Here is a 10,464-nt window from a genome sequence, read left to right on the forward strand (position 1 = left end):
GTAGATAATTATAAGCTGTGTTTCCATCCAGTAATATGTCTGCAGCTCCCTGTATATAGAAGTATACATTTACCTCTGTTATTATATCAGATAAACCTGTGTGTAAGACCCCCGCCACATCCAGACCCCCTCCATCATGGAGGAGCTCCTCATGTCTCTCTCTGTCCTCATTATCTCCATCCTCAGTATCACACAAGTCACCTGTGTCTGATTCCTGTAAGACAGTCAGTGGATCCGTCACGTTACACAGCTCCTCAATGTGACGCAACTTCCTGGACAGCTCCTCCTTCTTTATTTCCAGATCCCGGATGGAGATGGAGATCCGCTCTGCCCTCCCGGAGATGTCCCTCAGGACTCTCTTCTCCAGGTCTTCCAGACGTCTCCTGAGATCTCTAAACAGGGCAGTGACTCTCTCGGTGTCACCAGCGGCTTCTTCTTCTACTTTCCTCCGGTGTTCCTGCAGACTCTGGACTCTTTCCTCCGTCTCCTCTCTCTTTGTCAGAAGTTTCTGCAGAACATTCCTCAGTGTCTCCTTCTTCTTCTCAGAAGCCTCATCCAGTGACTCCATCTCATGTCCTTTATGTCCTCCAATCACATAACAAGACATACAGATACAGGTCTCATCCTCAGTGCAGTAATACTCCAAGATCTTCTTATGGATGGGGCATTTCCTGCTCTCCATGGACAAGGTGGGGTCACATAAGACGTGTTCTGGGAACTTTTTGTGGACTCTCAGGTGTTTATCACACAGAGAAACCTCACAGTGCAGACAGGATCTAACAGCAGGTACAGGAGAGTCCACACAGTGAGTACAGAAGACCCCGGACTCCTCTTGATCTTGATGAGGAGACAGGAAAGTCTCTGCTATGTTACGTAGTGTTATGTTCCTGTGCAGTGCAGGCCGATCCGGAAACTTCTCTCTACATTCAGGACAGGAATATCCTCCAGACCCCTCCTGTGTATCCAGCACACGATCAATACAGACCCGGCAGAAGTTGTGACCACATCTCAGGGTTACAGGATCGGTATAAATGTTCAGACAGACGGAACATTCCAACTCAGCTCTCAGATCACCAGACGCCATCGCTGACAGCAGAAGAGAAACGAAACTGAAAGTCTCTGACACCGGAGAGGAATGTGGATGGGGGAGGGGTGACGTCCTCCTACACAGGGTGAGGCTGGATGAATATTATAGGACACGGAGATCAGAGTACAGAAGGGAGGAGATTCGTTTTGCAGTAGTAATGAGAATTATACCTCCCAACATTAGAAGAGAGAAAGAGGGAAAGACGGATGTGGAGAAGACATGCGGAGCACTAAGTGCAATGACATGAAAAGTGGAGATGAGTACATCATGATGAAAAGGAAATTGGTTATATAATCATCTGAAGATTTACCCCCCTTCATGACCAGGCCATTTTTAGCACTATGACACTCTATTACTGACAATTGTGTGGTCATGCAACACTGCAGATTAATTCAGTATATATAACTTTTTTCCTCACAAATAGAGATTTCTTCTGGTGGTATTATACAGAATTATGGGTTTTATTTTGTTTTTGTACAAAATTTTGAGTTTGAAACTAAGAATTCTGAGATTGCTGGACGTGTGTGCGGTGAGCTGCGGCGAGCCTCGTGTGTGGCGTGCGCGGAGGAGATGAGCGGAGAGGAATGAGGGATGTGAGAACGCTGTGCTGATCCCCTCTCCCCCGCCCCCTCTCACTGTCTAACACAGCAGACGAGACTCTTCTGGTCAGGGACCCGGTGGAAAGGAGGCTGGTAGCGTGAAATGCAGTGTACACACGTAGCCGACTATCTGACAGACTTAGTCTGGCGGACTTCCCGCCAGACTGTCCGTCGGACTTTCCGAACAGGCTACTTGCCCACACACAGCACTTTTTCAGCGGACTAATACGGCGTACTATCTGCCCTACTTTTGAAATGAATGGACTTGCCCACACACGCGGAGGAATGTCCGCTCATTTCGAGCGCGTCTCCAGGTAGGCGGGGCCTGCGAAGGAGACGTCTCAGGCTCCGCCACTTGGTATGGACTTAAAGGAGAACCCCAACGCCAAACGCCGTGTGTACGTGGCATAAGGAGTACAAGAGACAGATGCAGCTGATGGCGGTAAGAGACTCGGAGGAGATGAGGAGCGGTGGGGAAGAGAGAAGGAGAGGTGAGAGACCTGTGTGGTGTTCCTATGAGTCCTGGAAGGCTGCCCTATACTATATTGACCCTGCAGTGACACCGCATTGATATGGACCGGGCTTCCTTCTCTTTCTAATCTGCATGAATCTGTTGAAGGTGAAAGTGAGTAAAGAGCCTGTGAGACCTTTAGACTCTGTTATATCTCTATCACAGTGTTACGACCGCTCAAGCGTTCAAGCGTTTGGTGAATGGAAGTGTTAAAGTGGAGCCCCACATATTAGTTCAAGTGCTGGTTGAAGTGTAACTGTATCCTGAAGTTTGGAGACTGTCTGTAAAAAAAACAGTAATAAGCATAAGAAAAATCAGCTGTTGGTGATTCGCTGAGCGCTGTCGCTATGTTATTGGCTGGTAGCTCATAGCGGCGTACGCATTAACCAGTTAAGGGCCGTCGCATGTAATTCTACGTCGGCACAATGGCACGGACAGGCACAAGCACGTAATCCGTACATGCATGCCTTCCAGCGGGTGGGGGGGTCCGATCGGACCCCCTCCCATTGGCAGCGGTGGTCCGTTTCGCTTCAGGAGCGATCCAGGATGAAGGGACGGCCGTTGGTTTCTGGCCATCCCCTCGCGATCGCTCCTGGCGAATGAGAAGCTTCCCCTGCCTGTGTAAGTGTAAACACAGGCAGGAGGAAGTGATGTCACTCTCCTTGTGGCGGTCTTTTTGACCGGAAAGTGAGGAGAGAAGACATCATAGTAAGTGCGTCAACAGTCCACTGACACGTAGGTACACATTGGCACACTTTCACCTCCAGTCACCCCCCGATCACCCCCCAGGTCACCCCCTGCCCCTTCCCCCAGTCACAGTGTCACTGATTGCAGTGATCATTTATTTACTGATCACTGCATTTAGTGTCTGTTGTGACTGTAAAAAGTGTCAGGGTAGTTAGTGTTAGGTCCAGGGTAGCCCCCTACCCCCCCTAATAAAGGTTTAACCCCTTGATTGCCCCCCAGGTAACCCTTTCACCCCCTTTTGCCAGTGTCACTAAGCGATCGTTTTTCTGATCGCTGCATTAGTGTCACTGGTCCCCCTAGGTAGCTAGTTATTTTTTAGGTTCACCGCCAGGTTTTTATAGCGTTAGGTACCCCCATATACAACCTAATAAAGGTTTTAACGCCCTGATTGCCCCTAGAGTTAACCCTTTCACCAGTGATTACCGTATAAGTGTCACTGGTGACGCTGGTTAGCCAGTTAGTTATTTCTTTATTTAGGTTCCCCGTCAGGTTTTTATATAGTGTCAGGGACCCCATATACTACCTAATAAAGGTTTTAACTCCCTGATTTAACCCATTCACCAGTGATCACCGTATAAGTGTTACGGGTGACTCTGGTTAGTTAGTTTGCTTTTTATAGCATCAGGGCACCCGCCATTTATTACCCAATAAATGTTTAACCCCCTGATCACCCGGCGGGTGATATCAATTAGGTTTTAGGGTCAGGGTCTGAGTCGCCCCAGGCAGCGCTAGGTTAGTGCCAGTACCGCTAACACCCACTCGCAAAGTATACACCTCCCATAGTGGTATAGAATCTGAACAGATCAATATCTGATCTGATCAGATCTATACTAGCGTCCCCAGCAGTTTAGGGTTCCAAAAAATGCAGATAGTGAAGAGGAAGTCACTTATCTGTCAGATTCAGGCTCAGTGAAATAAAAAAATTAATGCCCTTAGAAATCCTGAAGGCGGTGATTGGTTTTCGGGGTGCTGTATGAGGCTAGACTCCCAAAAAGGCTCCCCGTACTCAGGAGAAGCAGCAGAATGTATTTTGGGGTGTAATTCCACCTATAACCATGGCATGTGTGAGCAATATATCATTTAGTGACAACTTTGTGCAAAAAAGTTTGTAATATTCCCGCAACTTGTGGCAAAATATAAAATATTTCATGGACTCAACATGCCTCTCAGAAAATAGCTTGGGGTGTCTACTTTCCAAAAATGGGGTCATTTTGGGGGGTTTTGTGCTATTTTGGCATTTTGTGGCCTTCAAAACTGTGATAGGTAGTGAGGAGTGAAATCAAAAATTTGCACCCTTAGAAATCTTGAAGGTGGTGCTTGGATTTCGGGGTGCCGTACGCGGCTAGGCTCACAAAAAGTCCCACACATGTGGTATCCCTGTACTCAGGAGAAGCAGCTAAATGTATTTTGGGGTGCAATTCCACATATAACTATGGCATGTGTGAGCAATATATATATATATATTTTTTTGAAAAATCTTTTTTTATTGAGTTGTCCATTAGCATACAAAGTTGCCCACACAGGGGCCAAACATTGCCCACGCACACAGGGGCATATCCTCTGATGTGGCAATAGACCAAGTAATATATCATTTAGTGACAACTTTTTGTAAACATTTTTTTTGTCATTATTCAATCACTCGGGACATAAAAAAATATTCAATGGGCTCAACATGCCTCTCAGCAATTTCCTTGGGGTGTCTACTTTCCAAAATGGGGTCATTTGGGGGGGGGTTTGTACTGCCCTGCCATTTTAGCACCTCAAGAAATGAGATAGGCCATCATAAATTAAAAGCTGTGTAAATTCCAGAAAATGTACTCTATTTTGTAGATGCTATAACTTTTGTGCAAACCAATAAATATACGCTTATTGACATATTTTTTACTAAAGACATGTGGCTGAATAAATTTTGCCCTCAATGTATGACTAAAATTGAGTTTATTCGATTTTTCTTATAACAAAAAGTAGAAAATATCTTTTTTTTTCCAAATTTTCGGTCTTTTTCCATTTATATCGTAAAAAATAAAAATCGCAGAGGCAATCAAATACCATCAAAAGAAAGCTCTATTTGTGGGAAGAAAAGGACTCAAATTTCGTTTGGGTACAACATTGCATGACTGCGCAATTACCAGTTAAATCAGTGCAGTGCATAATTGTAAAAAAGACCTCTGGTCCTTAGGCTGACAATTGGTCCGGGGCTTAAGTGGTTAAAGAGGCTTTTTTTTTTTTGTGCTGGAGTAATCCCCTAAGTATTAAAGGGGGAGCAAAATGCTGCAATTACGTTCCGCGAAAGATAAAAATCCTCACCAACTGGCCTCAACTGCTGCTGTAGCGGCCACAAAACTTGAGCAGTACGCGCACACCCCCATGCAGTCCCCCACTAAGAAGGGGTCGCAGCCAAGATCGCAGCAGGGAAGCTCTACAGATAGAAAAAGTCATGGTCAAGGCCAGGCTCAGGCTCCTGGCTCCACTCCGCGGACACAGTCATTAATGGCACACAACAGTAAAAACGTGGGCCTACCTGACCAAACTGGAAAAAGCAATTGGCGCCTCAGAAATAGTGGACAATATTCCAGCAGAGTAGGAGCCAACGCTACTAGACGTGCTGAAAGCAGTAAAAACATCGAAGATCTTGGTGAACAAATAAGGGGGGTTAAGGAGGATATAAATGTGGTGAAAAGAGGTGAAGTACAGAAAATAGTAGAAAGGACAACAGTACTGGAAGGAAGGGTTGGCCAGCTGGAAGATGGTGTGTTGCCGATGTTAAAGGAACTGAAAAACATGCAAGGACAGGTTCTTAAACAAGCCTCCAGATTGGAGGAATTGGAAAACAGAAGTGGAAGAGATAATGTATGGGTGATGGGAATGCCCGAAAAGAGTGAGGGCCTGAACCCTGCAGTATTCCTGGAAAAGTGGCTAATTGAGCTGTTTGGGAGGGATTCATTTTCAGCTTTATTTTGTATAGAAAGAGCTCATAGGGTGCCCTTTAGATCCCCCTCCAGCAGGAGGATACCCCCGGACGCTACTGATGAAGTTCTTGAATTACAAAGACAAAGTTCTGTTACTACAAAAAGCTAGAGAAGCGGGAAACATCTTTTTCAATGGCGTAAAAAATTATTTTTACTCTGATTTTTCATTAGATCTTCAGAAAAGAAGAATGGAGTATGTCCAGGTTAAACGCACTTTACAAAAACTTAAAGTGTCATATGCCCTTCTCTACCCCACAAAGCTACGTGTGACGGCTCTGGGTGGTACCCAGATTTTTGATACACCGGCTGGGGTTGAGAAGTGGATGGAGGAAAACATGGGACAATTACGGATACCCTGATGAGTGTATAAATGATGATTTATAATGGTATGGTTTGCAGGTGTACGGATCCATGGGAGGGGGGGGGGGGGGATTTGCACAGTGGGTGGTTGTAAAGTGATGGAAGGTAATGAATGGGTGCCGGGAAGTGAAGAGCAACTGGTATGGGAAAAGGTCACTGTAAGCCCCTTAGGTGGGGGAGGGAGGGGGGAAGGGATAGGAGAAAGGGTAAAGGGTATAGGGAAGGGGGGTGGGGGGGTGGTAGAGAATAGTGTAGGGGGAAGGGGAGGGGAACACTAGTTTGGTTCAAAGCATAAAAATGGAGAAGTGTGGGTTAAAGAATAGCACTTTGTTAAATAATAAGGACGGTGTAAGAGATGGGAAAAGGAAAAAAATATATAGGAAACACAGGGCAAAAATGGAGAAATGGGGTTTGTTTTTATACAAACGGATTTAAGAATATAGGGGTGCATATTAACCACTTGCCTACTAGGCACTGAAATAGAGCTTTCTTTTGGTGGTATTTGATCACCTCTGGGGTTTTTATTTTTTGCGCTATAAATTAAAAAAGATCGAAAATTTTGAAAAAAATGCATATTTCTTTGTTTCTTTGACAAAATTATGCAAATTATTAATTTTTCTTCATAAATTTTGGCCACAATTTATACTGCTACATATCTTTGGTAAAAAAAAAATAAAAAATTTGTGGATATTATTTGGTCTTTGTGAAAGTTAGAGAGTCTACAAGCTGTGGTGCGAATCGCACAAAATTGATCACATCTGATGTACTGGTGGCCTATCTCACTTCTTGCGACCCGAACAAGTCAGGAAAGTACAAATACCCCCCAAATGACCCCGTTTTGGAAAGAAGACATTCCAAGGTATTTAGTAAGAGGCATGGTGAGCTTTTTGATGTTGTCATTTTTTAATTAAGATTTTTTTTTTCCCACAAAATTGTCATTGTAATAGGTTATTTCTCTTACATGGCATGTGTATACCACAAATGACACCCCCCAAAAAAAATCTGCTACTCCTCCTGAGTATTACAATACTACATGTGTGGGACTTTTTCACAGCCTGGCCACATAGAGAGGCCCAACATGCAGGGAGCGCCATCACATGTTCTAGGAGCATAAATTACACATCTAACTTGTTGACTACCTATTACACTTTTGAAGGCCCTGGAGCACCAGGACAGTGATATGTGGCACTGATGACAGATGGCACTGATACGTGGCACTAATAACAGCTGGCACTAATATGTGGCGCTGATGACAGATGGCACTTATACGTGGCACTGATGACAGATGGCACTTATACTTGGCACTGATGACACGTGGCACTAATACGTGGCACTGATGACAGATGGCACTAATACGTAGCACTGGTGACAGATAGCACTAATACGTGGCACCGATGACAGATGACCCTAATACGTGGCACTGATGGCGCGTGACACTGATGGCAGATGGCACTGATAAGTGGCATTGATGACACGTGACACTGACAACAGATGGCACGTGACACTGACAGGTGGCACTGATGACAAAGGGCACTGATACGTGGCACTGATGACAGATGGCACTAATATGTGGCACTGATGACAGATGGCACTATGTGGCACTGATGACAGATGGCACTGATACGTGGCACTAATGACAGATCGCACTGGGGACAAATGGCACTGACAACAGGTGGCACTGGGGACAGATAGCACTAACAGGTGGCACTGGGGAGGATGGCACTGGGGGAGGATGGCACTGGGGGAGGATGGCACTGGAGCGAATGGCACTGAGGTGGATGGCACTTTTTTTTTTACTTTTTTTTTAACTTACGCCCACTGCAGCCGTTCATCTCTCCCTTATCACACACTGTCTGTGTGAGGAGGGAGAGCGGCGCTGAGAGATGATCTCATATGTTTACATATGAGATCATCTCTCATTGGACACGCCGATCACGCTGTAAACGGCCGCTGTGATTGGCTGTTTACAGCGATCTGTGACTGGCTGTGTCCGGGGGACACAGCCAGCACAGGACTTCACCGGTGCGCGCTCCCAGGAGCGCGCATTGCGGAAGTAAACAGGAGGACATCCAGGGACGGCCTCCCGGCAGTTAGCGTCCCCTCTGTAGCCGTCTTTCGGCTATAGGGCGGGCACGAAGCGGTTAAATTGAAGGTAAACACTAACGAGGTAAAAGGGAAAAAAATAATATTTAAATAGGTTTGTAATGAGAGGTGGTATATATTGCAAAGTAGATATTTAGATCATGGAATGTGAGAGGGTTGGGCACAGTGGATAAAAAAGCTTTGGCACTTTCCACACTAGAGAGAAGTGGGGTGGATTCGGTTTGCCTGCAGGAAACACACCTAACAAAGGACTCAGCACTACGAACTCAGTGGGGACAAAAATATCAAAGTCAGTACCACTCAACCCATAGTGCGTACAGTAGGGGGGTAAGTGTGTTGGTGAAGTCCGGGGGGAATTTTTCCTGCAGGCGATCTAGGGTAGACGTGTTGGGCTGATATGTTTTCTTTTATTGTTTAATCAATGATAGAGCGTTGGTGGTGGAAAATGTTTATATTCCTCCACCATTCAAAATAGATGTTCTGCTTGAGTTAAATGAGTTCCTGTTGGATAAGCAAGAAGTTTCAACTATAGTAGTAGGAGACTCTAATGAAGTATTGGACAGTAAGTTAGATAGGTTCCCGGCCTGGAATATAGTTGAGGGGAGGGAGAAGGGAAGACTGTGCCAGTTTGTAGAGGAGGTGGGATTGTATGATCTCTGGACAGTGCGGAACCCAGGCGCCCAACAATATTCTTGTTACTCGCCCACATATTCCACACTTTCCAGGATTGACATGGCATTGGGCAATGATAAAATATTACAGTTTGTGGAAAAGGTAACATACTGTCCAAGAGGGATATCAGATCATTCTCCATTAATGGTTACGTTAAAAATAGGGGAGGAAATAACACAGAAGGAGTGGAAAATAAATCCACATTGGTTCGAATTAAAGACATGGATGGGACTCTTCCAAAAATTTGAGAATTTATAGAGTTTAATGCAGGTACAGCAACATCAGGAGTAATCTGGGACACTTTAAAAGCATTTCTCCTGGGTAACTTAATACAACAGGTGGCCAAATATAATAAGGTTGAGAGGGTTCGAGAGGAAAGAAGTAGGAGAGAGGTAGTTATGGCTGAGAACAATTACATAGCAGATCCATCGCCAGAAAGGAAAAGAATCATGGTTGGATAAACAACAGGAATACAAACTGATCTGTATGCAGAGGGTGAAAACGAAATATCTTCTACAGCGTCCGGCCTCCTTTGTGGAGGGAGAATCTGTAGGGAGGATGCTGGCACAAGTGGTAAAGTCCAGTGCCCCAGCATCCACTATTGCTGCTATTAGGGTTATGGGAGGGGAGATAACTTCAAGCCCCATAAAAATAGTACAAGCTTTTAAGGAATATTATAAGGTGTTATATACCGCAAAAAAAAAAAAAGAGTGGGAGGGAACAAATGGAAACGTTTGTGGAAAATTTGGAGATACCCAAAATAACACAAGAAGTGAGGGAAGAAATAGAAATACCGATTACACTCATGGAACTGCAACAGGCGGTAGCCGATATGGCTAATCAAAAATCTCCTGGCCCAGACGGCTTGCCAGTCCAAACATATAAATACTATGGGGAGATACTGATCCTTGAACTTTTAAAAACTTTAAGAGGGGCTTTTGAGGTGGGTCATTTACCCGCCTCAATGCTGGAAGCAACAATTATCGTGCTTCATAAAGAAGGGAAAGACCGGTTGGATGTTGCGGCATACAAGCCAATATCCATCCTATGTGCAGACACAACAATTTGGGCTAAAGTTCTTGCAGCTAGATTAAATTAATTTATGTCCAAACTGGTCCACCCCGATCGAGCTGGTTTCATGTCTAACAGATCCACCAGCACAAATATAAGGAGAGCATTTTAAAATTTACAAACCCCAACAGAAAATTGGGAATCAAGGGCTATATTGTCACTGGATGTGACCAAAGCATTGGACACTGTAGAATGGGGATATATGTGGCGAATATTGGAGAAGTTTGGATTTGGCCCAGCGATGATCGGTTGGATTAGGATGCTGTATGATAAGTCTACTGCAAGACTGAAAGTTAATAATGTAAAGTCAGATAGGATAGAATTGGAAAGGGGAACAATGCAAGG

Source organism: Lithobates pipiens, unplaced genomic scaffold (genome assembly GCF_037356315.1).
Source record: "Lithobates pipiens isolate NorthernLeopardFrog02 unplaced genomic scaffold, aLitPip1_a1.2 Scaffold_8, whole genome shotgun sequence".
NCBI classification, from domain to species: Eukaryota; Metazoa; Chordata; class Amphibia; order Anura; family Ranidae; genus Lithobates; species Lithobates pipiens.